The sequence below is a fragment of the Mus caroli genome, unplaced genomic scaffold, assembly GCF_978045245.1.
Source record: "Mus caroli unplaced genomic scaffold, Mus_caroli_1 scaffold_5, whole genome shotgun sequence".
Classification (NCBI taxonomy): Eukaryota; Metazoa; Chordata; class Mammalia; order Rodentia; family Muridae; genus Mus; species Mus caroli.
Window position 1 is genome coordinate 103,827,825 of NW_028227260.1, and position 17,585 is coordinate 103,845,409.

At 35.6% G+C, this 17,585-nt stretch overlaps 1 pseudogene; it reads right to left on the reverse strand.

The window, feature by feature from the left end:
* Positions 1–12,340: 12,340 nt before the first annotated feature.
* On the reverse strand, positions 12,341–16,873 carry LOC110286226 (G patch domain-containing protein 11-like; annotated as a pseudogene).
* Between the last annotated feature and the right edge of the window lie 712 nt (positions 16,874–17,585).

Sequence of the window (17,585 nt, forward strand, 5' to 3'; positions counted from 1 at the left end):
ACAGAGGAAAAATTGCTGATCAGAACACCAATGGCTTGTGCTGTAAGATCAAGAATGGACAAATGGGACCTCAGAAAATTGCAAAGCTTCTGTAAGGCAAAGGACACTGTCAATAAGACCAAAAGGCAACCAACAGATTGGAAAAAAATCTGCACCAATCCTAAATCTGATAGGGGGCTAATAACCAATATAACAATGTTTCTTTTACAAATATGGTTGCCCTTGTGTTTGGGGCACAGATGTTCAGTCTTGAGATATCATCTTAGTGGATTTTTATTTGATGAATATGAAATGTCCTTCTCAGTCTCTTTTGATTAGTTTTGGTTGATTGTCTGTTTTATTGGCTGTTAGAGTAGCTACACCAGCTTGTTTCTTTGTTCTGTTTGCTTGGGAAAATTTTTCCAGCTTTCGACTTTGAGGTAATATCTGCCTTTGTTGCTGAGTTGAATTTCTACTATTGAAGCAAAGTGATGGATCTTGGTTTTGCCTCTATACTTTTATCCTGTGTCTTTTTTTTTTTTTTCAGAACTGAGTCCATTGATGTCCCCTTTCCCCAGCCTTGCCTAGGCTAAACAAACCTCTGATGGTTTTATATCCTAGTTGGAGTTGCCTGGCCTCAATGCCTTTACAATTTCCTAATAGAGCTTTGAGGTGTTGAACAGCTGCTGAGCTTGCTTTGCAACTCAATTCTGCTGAAACAAAGAATGGGTTTGTGGGTTTTCCATATAAACCTTTGTCTTGGCTTCATCCATCTCTTGCTCTCCTGTCCCTTTTTATTTTCAGCCTACCTTTTCAGGTACCCAGTTCATCCATAGCTGCTGGACAGCTACACATTGATGTTTAGAGATATTAGTGAGCAATGATTATTAATTCTTCTTATTTTTATGGTGTGTGTGTGTTTTCCTTTTTTTTCCTGCTGTGCAATTATTTATTTACTATATATTTTTTAGTGTAATTAACTTCCTTGAGTTGGAGATTCCCTTTTCATAGTTTTTATAGGGCTGAATATATGGATACTTTTTAAAATTTGGTTTTATCTTGGAATATCTTGCTTTTCCCATCTATGGTGATTGAAAGTTTCCCTGGGTAGAGTAATGTAGGTAGGCATCTCTGTTTTATTAAAGGCTTCAAGAGATTTGTCCAAGCCCTTCTAACTTTTATAGTCTCTGTTGAGAATTCGGGTATAATTCTGATAGTTCTGCCTTTGTACATAACATCGCCCTTTTTCCTTGTAGCTTCTAATATTCATTCTTAGTTGTATAGACTCAGTATTTTGATTACTGTGTGGCAGCAGCATTTTCTTTTCTGGTCCAATTTAAATTGGTACTCTGTAAGCTTCTTGTATGTTTATAGGCATCTCTTTATTTAGGGAGGAAAAATTTTCTCCTATGATTTTTGTTGAAAATATCTTCAAGTCTATTAAGCTAGGATGCTTTTTTTTTCTTCTGTTATTATTATTCTAAAGTTAAGTCGTTTTATGCTATCCCAGATTTCTTGTATGTTTTATTTCTAGAAGTTTTTATATTTAATATTGTTAATTTCTCAAGTTCTACTACTGTATCTTCTATATCTGAGATCCTCTCTTCAGTCTCCTATATTCTGTTAGTGATGCTTATATCTGGTGTTCCTGTTCCTTTCCCTAGGTTTACACTCTCCAGGATTCCCTTGTTTGTTTTCTTTATTGCTTCTATTTCCATTTTCAGGTTCTGAACAGCTTATGTTTTACTCATTTGCTTCATTTCTTAATTGTATTTTCTTGTACATTGACAAGTTATTTATTCATTTTTTTTCTTTAAAGATTTCTATCATCTTTACAAGATAGGATTTAAGCTCATTTTCGTGTGCTTTGGTTGTGGTAGAATATTCAGGGTTTGCTTTATTAGGACAGATGTATTCTGAAGGTGCCATGTTATCCTGGCATTTGTTTAATGTGTTTGAAGCTTGTCTTTAGCCATCTGGTTGTCCCTGGATGTGCCTGGTGTAGCAGGCCTCTGGTAGGCAGCATTAGTCTGAGCAATAGAACTAACTAGCCAGTGTATATTTCAGGACAGGTTGGTATGTCCCAGTGGACAAGTCAGGCAATGGTTTAGGAGTAGGGTTAAGGCTCTGACCTGGATGTTCCTGGTGCTGCAGGCTTCATGAAGTTGGGCAGAGTAGTGGCTGTACAATGGAGCTCATGTGGACAATATGAAGCTCTGGGCAACTGGGTATGCCCATGGGGACTCAGTTATTCCTTTTTATAATGGCTATATATAGAGCACTCAGTGAGTTCTCTAGTGCAAAATATGAAACAAGATCCTATAATTTCCATACTTAAAAGGTTAGTGAAGTGCATGTCCATCCAAAACACAATCCTTACAGTTATTACTGTACTCAAATCACAGATATTGCAGTATGCTTTCTACCTATAATATGCCATTGTTTCTAAGTGGTTATTTCCTAGATGTTGCACTGCTGCCAAAGGGAAGATCTGTAGACATATTTAGCCAAAAAGAATTCCAAGCCCAGAACTTGATCTTTAACATCTGTTTTCCAAGACCATAACAATTAAGATTTATGGGGGGGGGGAATTATCATCTACTGAAGAACAATCAGGAAACAATAGTTAGAGAGCAAGACAGAGAAGGTAAAAAATGCTATAAACTTGGGTTCTCAGCTTGAACTTACATTGGATTCAATATGAAAATTTAACAGTCTCAATGAATGTTAACATTTAAGTACTTAGAGTGCATAATCAACTGTAGTGAAGCCACATTACAACTTTAGGAATCAATATAATCATTGTTTCCATTTCACAGTGCCATAGACAAGTTAAGTGGATGGATTACCCTGATCAAGCCTGTGAATTTCAAAACAGGAATTCTAATCCCAAATGCCTGCTACTGTAATGTAAATGTGTAGCTGTCTGTATTGAAGAATTTCTAAGAAAGAAAGGATGATTTCTTTTTCTTTTTTTTTTTTTTTTGGTGATTTTTCCCAGTGTCTTCTGATGGCTAAATTATGTAGTGCTCCAATAGCAAGATATATTGTAACTTTCCTTCAGAATAAGTCCCCCTTTGCCTGTTGTAAATCATTAAAAATCTGTGTGTTGAAAACTAAAAATTGAAGCAAATACAGAGATGAGGGCATTCGAAGTACAGACATACTTAGACCCTTATCTTGATTTATTAGGTCAAAATTGGCATAGGAGGGGTATTTTAAAATGTTTCTTATGTTATTTATTGTACACAGTAAATTTAACTGAATTTTATAGGGACTTAGCCAAAACTGTATGGGCCCCATTTCTAACTTAAGCTTACTACTGAGATAAATGTTTTAAGCCATACTACTATTAAATTAAGTTTCAAAATATTTTTCCATGGTTCTTTAAAAAACAAAACAATTCTAAGTTCAATTACATAATTCTTCTGAATGTTCAATCCCTATCTTAGACATAATCATATTCTGTTGCTATAGATTAAGAAGTTTCATGCTATCAAATAGTAATGAATACACTTTAGGTGAGAACATGAGTTAGGATGCATTAAATGTAGATGTCAGAATTTTTAGAAAAAAAAAAGTGATTTATTCTTCATAATGTTTTCATTATCTTAAAGTTGTTATAATGTGTTTCTCCAAAATTCTCGCTTTATCAAAGATCTCAAACAAAGGTTTGGAGCCTGAAGCTAATCTATCTATCTATCTATCTATCTATCTATCTATCTATCTATCCATCGATCGATCTATATCTATATCTATATCTATATCTATATCTATATCTATATCTATATCTATATCTATATCTATATCTATATCTATATCTATATCTATATCTATCTATCAAAGCTATAACTAACACTGCTAGGGAGTGACTTTCCTTCTGTCTAGAACAAGATTATTTAAACTCTCTGAAGGGGATACTAAAAAATCTAATATAGAATGAAACCTCCTTTCAGTTCAGTATAGTTTCTCTTTTTTATTAAATTATTTTATTTATTTACATTCTAAATGTTACTCCCCTTTCCATTTCCCCCCTCCCAGAGTTCTCCATAGCCCTCCCTTTTGGCTCTGAGAGGTTCCTCCCCCACCCACGCATATCCCACTAACCCTCTGAAACCTCTGCATCTATCACACCCACCCACCTACCTCTATCTTAGCGCACCCCCCAAGTAGCACCCTTCCCTGGAACATCAAGTCTCTACAGCATTTGGCAAGTCTTCTCTCACTGAAGTCAGACAAAGCAGTCCTCAGCTACATATGTGCTGGTGCCCAAGGACAGTCCATGTATGCTCTTTGGTTGATGAATTCTTTTTCCCATAGGGTCACCATTCCTCTTTGTATCTCTATGTATGTCTGCCTGTCTCTCTATTTTTGCCTTTGTCTATCCCTCTCCCTCTCCCGCTCCCTCCTGGTCCCCCTTGCTCCCTCTGCCTCTCCTCTTTCTCTCTTCTTCCTATCTCCAGCTAGAAAACAGGTATTTAAGATACCGGTTTTTATTAGATATTTTCTTTATTTACATTTTAAATGCTATCCCGAAACTTCCCTATACCCTCCCCCTGCCTGCCCTGCTCCCCTAACCACCCACTCCCACTTCTTGGCCCTGGCATTCCCCTATACTGGGGCATATAAAGTTTGCAATACCAAGGGGCCTTTCTTCCCAGTGATGGCTGACTAGGCCATCTTCTGCTACATATGCAGCTAGAGACACAAGCTCTCGGGGTACTGGTTAGTTCATATTATTGTTCCACCTATCGGGTTGCAGACCCCTTCAGCTTCTTGGGTGTTTTCTCTAGCTCCTCCATTGGGGACCCTGTATTCCATCCAATAGATGACTGTGAGCATCCAATTCTGTATTTGCCAGGCACTGGCATAGCCTCATATGAGACAGCTATATCAGGGTCCCTTCAGCAAAATCTTCCTGGCATATGCAATATTGTCTGGTTTGGTGGATGATTATGGGTTGGATCCCTGGGTGAGGTAGTCTCTGAATAGTCTATCCTTTCATCTTAGCTCCATACTTTGTCTCTGTAACTCCTTTCATGGGTATTTTGTTCCCTATTCTAAAAAGTAATGAAGTATCCACATGTTGGTCTTCCCTCTTCTTGATTTTCTTGTGTTTTGCAAATTGTATCTTGGGTATTCTAAGTTTCTGGGCTAATATCCACTTATCAGTGAGTGCATATCAAATGGCTTCTTTTATGATAGGGTTACCTCACTAAGGATGATACCATTTTTAGTGAGTATTTTATATTAGTGGTAAAATGTTTGTGTGGAATGTATTTTGTCTAGAATTTGGTCCCTAGCAAACAAAAACAGGTACAATTATTGTTCCTATGTGGCCTGTTCTTTCAAAAATTTCATGCTGCTGTAAATCACATATATTTCTTGACTTGATTAAGGAATATGTCATTTTATCAGAGCCTAGAATAGAAATCCATGTGTGTGTGTGTGTGTGTGTGTTTGTGTGTGTGTTTCAAAAAATTACTTTCATAATGATTTTGTGGCCAAAATAACTTCTAAATAAAACTGATTCTGATAAGTCTGAGATAAGAAAAAGGCTTTGGAATAATGTATTTTTAATATTAAATATTTATAATATTAATGCTTTCAATATTAAAATATTTTATATGACATACTTAAACATGAAGAGTAGAACTTCTATGGATTCCAGAGAAACTTTTTGATAGGGTAAACTGTAGGGTATGTAAATATGTAAATATTTACATAATATCCTCTTATCTTCTGTAGAATTTTGAGAGCCCAGCCTGAAGTTTGGCTGTGTATTTCTGCATCTATTTTCATCAATTGCTGGGCACCTATCTACGAGTATAGCAGAATATCATGCAGGATCATTTCATGTATAAAACTGTTCCTGTTTGGTTTTATCCTGGATCTCTATGCTATCTAGCCTCTAACTCCTGGCCCTCCATGGAGTGTCAGGTGTGGACTCCTGTCACTGAATAGGTCTCAAGTCCATTGTTTGACCCACAATTTCTATGCTACCTTTACCCCAGCATATCTAGTGCACAGAACAAATTGTCAAAGGTTTTGTTGCAGGGTTGGTGTCCCAGGCCCTCCACTGGAGGACTTACCAAATTACAGGAAATGGCCAATTCAGGCTCTGAATCCCCCTTTGCTAGAAGCCTTAGTAGGGTCACCCTTATAGATTCTAGCAAGTTCCAAATATGTCCCCCAATTACAGTTGTCTCTCCTAGTACTCTCTCCCTTCACGCACCCTCCTATCCCTCCTGTTCCCTTTGCCACCTGCCCCTGTCCATGTGTGTATTTTCCCTGCATGTGTGAATAGACAACTTGTGAATATTTGCTATCTCCAAAGGTCAGAAAGGTGTATTTTATTTCCTAGAACTAGAGTTACAAATTGTTATGAGTTTCTGTGTAGTTTCTATGTATGAAACCTTAGGTTTATTGTTGTTGTTTTGTTTTTCAAGACTTGGTTTTGAGCCACCTTTCCAGTTCTTTCCACTATATTTTCTGTCAAAGCATCTTTCCCTGTACCTGGAGGTCACCAATTAATTAATTCTACTTGGTCAGTGAGCTTCAGGCCACAACCTTAGTAAGACTAGGAACAAAATCTCAAGTCACCATGCTTGCATTTTTATCTTAATGCTAGAGATTGAACTAAGGTTTTCATAGACTGTGCATACAGTGCTGACTTAGTTTCCTTTCTTGCTCTAGCATTTACAGTTTCAACAACAAATATTTTCAAATACAATTATCTTCCTATTTTATTCAAATTGTGTTTTAATACAGGCAAACTCTTAATCATTCTTTGAGTTTGTTCTTACTTGGGTATGATTACCCAATATGCAAAATAAGATAACACCATATACATAAATGGTATAGTTCCTTAGTTGATAACCATGTGTGATGCCCAATAAAATCCAACAGCTTAAAAGGAATAAAGACCTATCACAGAGCATATTTTGTCTACTTATTCTGCTCTTGACATATTGTATGACTGTTGTCCAATTGTTTATCACTGTTTTCTCCTACTATATAGATCATAAGATAGGAAATATGGGAATATGTCTAATACCTCTCATAGATTTGGTAAGAAAAGAATTATTGTTTCATGATTTAGGAATATGTGTTTATTTCTGGAGTGCAGGGCAGTATCAGTAATCATCATATTTATGAAATATGAACCATTCCTACATGTCTTTTTAGAAAGGTTAATTTTCATGAATGTCTGTAAAATGTTCTCTCACATTCCTACACACCAGATTCTGCTTTGTTTCCACTTGTACACTTATATTTTGCTAGCAATCTGAGTGGTGAATTTTGCTTTATCTTTCCAATATAGATGTGTTTTGTGTCTGTTGTTTTGTTTTGCTTCATGAAAATCAATGGGAAAAAGGCCACAAAATTTCAATTTTATGAAAATATGTATATATTGAAAAGACTTGCAGAAAATCCAAATATACATGTTTTATCTGTTTGAAGTGTGTAAGAGAGTAGAGTGGAACTTGATTTAAAATATATGGATTGTATTGAAGCTAATAGACCTAAAAAATATATTTCTTAAGAAGTAATGTGAGAAAAACAAGATTATAAAATGAAACTCACTAAAGGTATTCTAAGAAGTTTGTCAGCCACTACAGCTGTTTATTTCCATAGTTTCAGATTGCAGCCTCAACCACTGCATTAGGAATTCAATCAGGAAGCATTCTAAAGAGGACTTTGATTTGTGAGCACAGCTTCTCCTTGACCCTTGGGAATGGGTTCCTTAAGAGAATAGGTGATTAATAGAAGCCTTGTTTCCAGAAAGAACACTCCTGAACTGTGTCATTTAATTCAAGAAGGTTGTTTTGCAAAAGAAGCATGAACTATAATATTCAAATATATATATATATTTATAATATATATTATATATTAAATATCATATAATTTATTTATATTTATTTACATATTAATGTGTTTTATATATTGTATACTATTGCTATGATTTATATTAGCATGTAATATATATGCTTTTAACATTTTTATTTATATATTGTATTAATTATATATCATTTATTGAATAATACACACACAAACACACACACACACATATATATAGAGATAGATAGAGATAGATAGAGATAGATAGAGATATAGATTATAGATATAGATACATAAAGTGCCCACAGTATTGTGGTTTCTCACACATCAGTTTTTCTTAATCTTTCATTAAAATAATTATGGGTAAGTATATGCTATATGTGCTATTGAGTTTAAAATTAAATTTATGTTTCTGTGGTACTCTTCAATGCAGGTTACTCTGTAACCATTTAGCTTTCTTTTTTTTTTCCATTCAATGATTAAAAAGTTACTGCCTGTATGGATTTCTAGGAGTCCTTCTAAACTTTTTTGCCTTTAGCTACTAAGAAAGTAAATTCATTTCTCAAAGATTTTGGAAAGAAAAAACCTGTATGCTTTTAGTTGCAGAGTCAATGACACACTGTGTTTTAATGCACAGACCTTTGCTTTTTCCTCATAGGTAGAGGTTTTTAAAGCACAACCACCCCCACAAAACTGCTTCTGTAACTTTTGATATTTGTAAGTTCTGCAACCTTTGAACTACAGTTTAAATCTAGGACTACATAAGGACTACCTAAAATAAATACATCATGACAGGTGTTTTATTTGTGTGGCAGCTGAATTCAGAATAGAGAATCATTGCTACAGTTAAGAATGCTCTAGAAGTTATATTAGGAGGTGGCCGTTCAAAGTAAAGGTGCAAAATAATAGGCAAAGTGTTGTAGTTAAAGCTTATTAGTCCAATGAACAGATTCACAGTCAAATCTTCCAGATGTCTGCTTATGGGGATAAAAATTCTCCTGATATATTCTGAATGCCTTTGTGGATTTACAAAAACAGAACAGTTGTTAGTTGATTTTCTATTCTAATTTGATACAGCATTAAAAATAGTTAATAGCCTTATTTTGTGGCTGAGCTAAACATTTTGAAAAGTTTTTTTTTAACTAATTTCATATAAATGCCTTCATTGTTCCTCAGTGGAGATCAACTTTCTCTTGGTGAGTAGCACTTTATCTTTGAAAATATTTAGGAGGTAAGCCATTCTAAGAGATGTTAATATTGTTTGTACTATAATATTAAAGGTAATACAATACAAGAGATCCAGTTGCCCACCATGAATTCAGCAATGGGAGGATAACTCAATCAGGAATTGCAACTGACTACTTTACCTTCCCTAGTTTTGTACTTCTCTTCTCTTCTCTTCTCTTCTCTTCTCTTCTCTTCTCTTCTCTTCTCTTCTCTTCTCTTCTCTTCTCTTCTCTTCTCTTCTCTTCTCTTCTCTTCTCTCCTCTCCTCTCCTCTCCTCTCCTCTCCTCTCCTCTCCTCTCCTCTCCTCTCCTCTCCTCTCCTCTCCTCTCCTCTCCTCTCCTCTCCTCTCCTCTCCTCTCCTCTCCTCTTCACCCCTCCCTTCCTCTCTCCTCTATCCCCTCCCCTCCCCTCCCCTCCCCTCCCCTCCCCTCCCCTCCCCCTCACTATTATTTTTACTTGGAAGTTTTACCAGAGAGGACATTTTACTCTTCCTGGGACTCTGTAGTGAGAATATTGGGTTCTTATAAAACACAGAAATATCATATGAATATGATTTCATATTAGTCCCAAATGTGGGATATGGAACTGCTTCAGATTATGCACAGCAGCTGACTATATGATTTGTCTTGTGCTCTAGCAGGAGCATGATTTTACTCTCTGCAAGTACTTTCTTCAAGTGTATGATGTTTGGAATTCTGGGGACATTTCAGAGGATATATAAATTCTAGAGCCCTAAGAGGTGGTGGGACTGTTGTTGTTGCTATTGTTGGTTGTTGGTTGCAGTTTATAAAGTAGTCATTGGCAACGAGGGAACAAAATCAAGAAGAAATTAGATATCCTGGAGGCAAATATTAAACTTTCCCTAAAGAACTCAATACCCCTAATCAGCAGGATGTGGTCTAACGATAATGTGGCTCTTTTCCCCTCTACCCTTTTTCTTCTCCTCTCTAGTGTTAGAAGTTTGAAACGGTGGAAGCAAAAAGAACCTACAAAGTACCAAATGACCAGTTACAGAACTCTCTCAACAGGAATCACCGTCTGACTGCCTCTAAAGGAGACCCTCTAGGTTATTTCTACGAAATACATTGAACACTCAAATTGATGATACTTGTTATCTACCTATCCATTTATTTGTATGTTTATCCATGTACCACTTGTTATTTACTATTTTAATTTGACAGATTATATATTTGTTAACTCATTTATAGAAAATTGAAACTGTAGTTTACCTAAGTCTTTCTCAAGACCATACAGAGTACCTTAATTAAATAATCATGAAGATGGTATCAGAAAACTATTCCATCAAATCAGCTATATAGGAAAATAACATGAAATAATAAGGATACTGAACAAAAAAATATTTAAAAGAAGAAAATAAAAAAAGTCCCAGTCACTATAGCCTCAAATCAAGAAAAGTAGAGAAGAGTAAAATGAAAAGAAAAACTTATCCTTTCACCTGGTCCCTGCTGCTGGCGCAGACCCCAAGTTGGTCTGTTCCCTTGAAAACTCCATATCCTCATCCATCCTAGAGGACCGAGTGTGCTCAGAGCAGTTGGTAAGAAACTGCACCCCCCTACCCAAGTCCCAGAGCTGCTGCTGGGAGCATGGTGGATTCTGGAACTATAACCCACCAAAACCCCCACCCTCCGGAATAGCACTCCTCTTCCATCCCTTCAACCCCTTCTGCCTTGTCCTTTCTGCCTAGCTTAAGATTTAACAGTTCTGTGCATCTTAATAATTGTCAGTTCATTTCTTCAGGTGCTCTGTAATAATAATAATAATAATAATAATAATAATAATAATAATAATAAACTTTAAAAACACTTGTATTGGAGTCATTCACCATATTTGTCTCTTCCAATCTTTTCCCTCTATCATATATAGTTTCTTCTTTTCACCTTAGACAATTATGGGACACTATGTCAATCACCATCTACTGCTAATAGATGCTTCTCAGAAGAGGGCTGAAAAATTATTATTCTATCAGTATAATGATCATTCATTAGGATTTAATCTAATAACATTTCTATTTCACGGAACAATGATAGTATGTTCTCCCCCAGTGACTATGGCCTATATATCCATAGGACTTGGAATGATAATAGTGCCAGGTGACAGTTTCATCTTGAAGTAATACTTAAATCCAATCAGAACATGGTTTATTACTCCCATGTTTGTTCCATTATTGCACCCATGGGCATATCTTGCCAGGCCAGTCATATTGTAGCTCAAAGTGTTCACAGTTAGCAATAATAGATGGTTATTTTATCCTCTGGTAGCATGCATACCACGTTCCAATATTATGAAAGCTAGTTAATAGGCATGAGTCTTCCAAGTCAGTGCCATGTTGATTTCTCCTTGTTCTATAATTCAAGCATATGATGCCCTCAGCAGTGTTTCCTACTGTTTAATTTTAAAAGTACTTTTTAATTTTTGAATATTAGAGTATTGTTTCCTGGGAATTATTCTAAATATTCTTCCAGTATATGACTTGACATTTTATGTTCTTATCTTCTATATGAGAAAATTTTATTTCTCTTTGTTGTATAATAACTACCTGCCTATTTTATGTTTTTCCCCATAGACTTTGCTTTTGATTTAGTTTATGAAACACTACAACCAAACCAAATGGCAAAGATTAAAAAAATCTTAATACAATTTTATCATTCCAAATCATATAAAATAATAAATATTGTTCAGTATTGTTGCATTTTGATTATTATTAAAAGTAGAGAATTATGTTATCTGATATCCACTCTGTAAGGGCATTGTCTTCTCATTCTCTTTATGGTGTCTTAAATATAAGTGAGTCAATCTTAGTGAAATTTTATTTATTGCCTTTTATTTTGTGTGATATATAAATCATAGTGTTTTTTTAACTGATTTCTTATATATCATGTTCTAGATCGGGAATTTCTATTACCATTTTGTCTATCATTTATTTTGAGTTTACTTTTTTAAAATAAGGACTACATTTAATTGGGCCTGGCTTACAGGTTCAGAGGTTCAGTATGTTATTATCAAGGCAGGAGCATGGCAACATCCAGGCTGGTATGATGAAGGAGGAGCTGAGAGTTCTACATCTCCATCTGAAGGCTGCTAGCTGAATACTGGCATCCAGGCAGCTAGGGTGAGGATCTTATATCCCACACACACAGTGCCATGCCTACTCTAACAGGGCCACACGGTCTAATAGTGCCACTCCCTGGCATATACAAATCATCAGTTTCTAAATTTCATCCCTGTAGCAGGTCTCAGTAATACATTTCTCTTGTGCTGCCAAAGAGGGTCTTTATTGACTACAATGCCAATCATGAACCGCAGAAGTTGGTGCTGGGCAATTCAAAAGTAAGTCTTCTTTATCTTCATAGGCTGTCTCACACCAAATGCAATATTCTTCTAGTAACTAGCCAGTGAGGATCTACAGTTTTCTTAGCACACTCAAATCTTCACTTGGGCACTCAGTCATCTTCATCATGTTTTTCTTTTTCCTCTTCCTCTTCCTCATTTTCCTCTTCAGGCCTCATGTAGTACCATGCCTCCCTGGGGACCTGAATATTCTAGGTATCCAGCTGCTGACAAGCCTGTTGGCTTCTTTACAGGTCTCCTTCAAGCCTCATTTTGTCCCGCTTACTCTCAGTTGCATCTGAAACTGCTCAGTGGCCTTTGCTTCATTTGTTTTTTTTTTTTTTTATGTGAAAATTTCTCCTGTAATTTTCCAGCCTCTCCTCTGCTTTCCATTTTAATAATGGCTCGTGGCCTATGCCACTTTTTCCTGTTTTGACATTGAGAGGAATTGGTTCAACAATACCATCTCCACTCTTATTTTTTATTAGATATTTTCTTTATTTACATTTCAAATGTTGTCCTCTTTCCTGGTTTCCCCTCCAAAAACTCCCCACCCCCTCCCACTATCCTCTGCTCACCAACTCACCCATTCCAGCTTCCTTGTCCTGTCATTCCCCTACATTGGGGCATCTAGCCTATCCACTCTTGCATCCCATCTTTTGGAGCAAAGGGAACCCTTTGGTTTTACAGATGAGTGCATTCTTCAACCGGATGTCTTTCCTGCTCTTCTTCTTTCAAGCTCTTCAGCTTGTTTCTCAGATTAGCTTGCTATTGCTTTTCTTCTTTTCGATAGGCTTCTCAGATCTGCCTCAGCATTGGCATGCAGGGTCTGACATCTTCTTGAACATTAATGGAGGAGTCTGACATATAGTCCTGGTCTTCTACCTAGCTCATGAACAGTCCAGTAGATATGAATAATTAGTTCCTGTTGTAGATAGCCCTGGGACTAATTATATTTGATGTTAAATCTGTTCTCCTGTGAGGGGCTGTGAACAAGGAATCAGTCAGCACTCTGGTGATTTCCTGTAAACCTGCTTCCCACCTTAATTTGTAAAATAAAGGAGAGCTGATGATTGGGCAGATAAAAGGGAAGGTAGAGCAGAAAGGGGGAGAGAGAAGAAGGAGAAAATAGAGGAGGGAGAGGATGCAGAGGAGGAGGAAGACAAAGATGAAGAAAAGTGCAGCAGAAGCACATGGCCTAGAGAAACAACAAGTTCTAAAGGGTCTCATAAGCTGTGGAAGGTGGTAGTGTAGTGGTAGATCTGCCCAATCTAGGAGCACAGCATGTAATCATATTAACTGTGTTGTGTTTTCACTGTTGGGGGATATTTGGGAGGAGATTTACTGCAACAATTTCTACTTTAAAGCTGGGAAAATTGAGGCTCAATCTGGCTAAATAATTTGTTCACAAGCACAAAGAATACTGGTCTTGGTGATCTTGTTTGGATGGGGCATAGCTGATCTATGATGGGCAGTCACAGCCAACTTGCACCAACCTCTGTCATTCTCCAGGGTATCTGCACACTGTTAAATCAGAGCTTTACTGCCTTGATCCAGTTCCGCTGAAGGTGAGCTGTGCATGACTGAGTTTACTTTTTAAAAATTGTAGCCTATTTGTATGAACAGGGGTATCTCACTAAATCTGAAGTTCCTTTTTTTAAACTAGAATAGCTGGCCAACATACCCTACTGACCCTCCTGAATTCATGTGGTCACAGCTCTACTTTATATGGGTGCAGAGTGTGTCAGCTCAGGTCCTTGTGCTTACACATACATGATACATTTGAACCCACTAAGCTGTCCAAACAGATCACAATCATTTTTGTACTAGGTTTTTATCTCACTAGTCATCATTCTTCACAATATAATCTATAGCTCAGTCTTGCAGTCATCCCTTACTATTGCTCTGTGTATACTTGCTCTTACCAAATAAGCCATCTATTTCCTTTATTGAAAACATTGCATAAATATGTGTGTGTGTGTATGCCTGTGTGTGTGCCTGTGTGTATGTGTGCATGTGTGTATGTGTGTGTGCATGTGTGTATTTGTGCATGTGTGTAGGTGTATGTGTACATGCGTGTGTGTGTGTGTGTGTGTGTGTGTGTGTGTGTGTGTGTGTGTGTGTAATTTGCTTATACTATCACATATACTTGAATTCTTGGCTCTTCTAAGACTTCACTTGAAGTAATGTGTTCTGTTTTTTTTTTTTTTTTTTTTTTTAAACCTAATCGTCTAGGAAAACATTCCTGATTACCACAAGGTGTGTGTGCTTCATTCACAGTTTAGGCCATCAGAAAATGATGTTTTTCATATTTTCTCTTTAAACTGTAGAGTTTAATTTATAACTTATTACTTTGGTTATTTAAATTATTTGTCCCTATATTTGCTTATTCAATTACATCTCAAGCTTACTGCTTGTCCCATTTAGTCATTCAGCACATACCTTTAAATATAGATAGACTGTTGCTAATGTAGTAGCAACCTGTCAGGGTTAGGTTTGGAAGAAGCACATAGTTTCTGGCTAGGTGAACTAATATGGATTGAAACCAATATTTTCTTTGATATTAGAAAAAAATTAAAACTAAAATATATACGGATTTCTCCCAAGTTAAGCATAAGATATTGACTTTTGGTACTGGGTATATTTGAACATGTGCTTTTAATCTTGTGTTCATAAAAAAGTATAATGTAAAGTGAAGAAAAGTACCAGAAAAAAAATCAGTCTATAGTTTTCAAGATATCTCTCCATTTTATAGTTTCTCAAAGAGCTATCCTTTTGAATAAACACACAGGAAGGGATTTTATTTATAATTCTGGTGATAATATTTAATCCTATCAAAGTCAGCCTTCCCAAGTGTAGGGTTGTTAGAGAGTGCCTCATCAAAAGTGGAACTCAAATTTTGAATCTTAATAAGGAGAGAGATTGATTCTAGAGATATGTATATCATAAATATATAGGATGAAGATATAGTCCATTGAATTGTCATTGCTTTAAGAAATAGTTAACTCTGTATACTTACTGAACATATATTGGGAAAATTAAGATGATAAACAATATCTCTAAATAAATATTTATAGATTTATAGATTGGTCATAGATAGATAGATAGATAGATAGATAGATAGATAGATAGATAGAATCTGATGTCCAAGCTAATACAAATACTTTAAGACATAAGTGTCAGCCCGGCGTGGTGGCAAACGCCTTTAATCCCAGCACTCGGGAGGCAGAGGCAGGCGGATTTCTGAGTTCAAGGCCAGCCTGGTCTACAAAGTGAGTTCCAGGACACCCAGGGCTACACAGAGAAACCCTGTCTCGAAAAACCAAAAAAAAAAAAAAAAACACATAAGTGTCTCTGCTCAAAGAACTATATGTGTGAGAGATAGACATAAGAGGAAGAAAATCAGGGTTTTAATGTTATTTTATAAAGTACATCAGGATGAGATGGAAGTTTGATCTATTGAGTATGGTTTCTTGAAACAATGTAACCATGATCAATGATAACAGTGGTTATGAATATTAATTATCAGCTATTCAGTATGTTTCATGTCACCAAAACCAAAACCTCAAGAAACTAAAGATTTCATATTATGATAGTTTTGATATTATTTACTATAAGATCTTTGACAGTATACAATAATAAAGATTTAGTTTATCTAAAATAATATATGGAAAGTGATATGTGTAATTTGAAATAGTATTATAAATGATACACACTTTCTTCTTTAAGTATAGCATAAACATAACAATGTTTTTTTTATATCATGATTAATGAAAGGTAACAGCAATCTCAGTAGATTCCTTTCACAGATCTTTAAAATATTCTTTCTGATTGTTGTCTATAAAATCTTCTTTATTATCTGTGTGCAAAACTTATAAAAGCTATAGCCAAAGACAAAGCCATCTTATATTATGATCCCAAAGCACAGTTGCTTAGAGACTTAAAATAGAAAGTAATTTCAAGTGAGCTCATCCAAGCTTTAGCCTACGCAGTTCCTTTTTTTGCACAAAATGACTTGGCTAACATTCCAACCAAGGACCATAAACCAGCAGTGTGCATAGACACTGAGAATAAAGATATATTTAGATAGATTGCATGGATTGCAGAGGACCAGACCATCTGTCTTTAGCACAGTAGAATGTCATTTTTATTCCAGTCAAAGGCCAGGATTTTCCAGCAATGTTCTGTAGTTATAGATACAAAAAAGGTAATTTAACAATTAGATGTGTATGCCATTCACAGAAAAGCCAAATACATCTGTGTTTCTAATTATTACACAATATTATGAACTGAAAGATGTAGTTATAATTTCAAAAATAATGTCTTAGAATTTTTCCATTTATCCTCCTTCACAATATGTTAGTGTTGCTATTCTAATCATACTGGTCTGTCAGGAGCTGTTACCATGTCTACCTCTTACCCTGGAGAGTGAGTTTCTCCAGAATGTGGAATATCTTTTTATTTCCTCTTTCTCCATGTTGCACAGTAGTTAGGATGTGATCTACAACTACTTGTGAATTTCTGTTGAATGAAATTCATATTATAGAATACAAGTTGGTATTCTTTGCTTCGTGGATATAGTTTAAGAAATAATATATGTGGGTTGGCTGACTACCTTTAACTAGAATGTTATTCTTTAAAAGATGTCTTTTCCTCTATAAATAGAGTTCAAAAATGAAGTAGGACACCAACAGAATCATTGAATGTTCCATTGCTTTTCATCTCTACTTCAGACTCACTTCAGAAATTTGCAGTTGTTGCATGCTAAATGTAAAAATATCCACTAAGAGTGGGTTTTCCAATGAAACATGACATCAAAGAGGGATCTTTCACTCAAATTAATTTCTGAATTTAATTTCACAATTACAACTAAATCAATTAAAAAACATTATAGCTGTTATTTTGAGTTCAATCATTGTGATGCATCTTTCATTGAAGTGATGAAAAAATGGGTAAAATTTAGCCATGATATTCATAATCCTTTGCTCCTTTGAAAGGACTTACTGAAAAAAATTCTACTGACTACTTGAGGGAAGTTGTAAGATATACAAAGAACCTTAGATGGTAATAATATAACAAAATCTGTGAAAAAGTGTAAGATTATTTGCATAAGGTATGTGTAATATTAATAAAAGGACATTGTTTACGTGATGAATAGTGATTTTACCATGAAAAAACTATTTAAAATG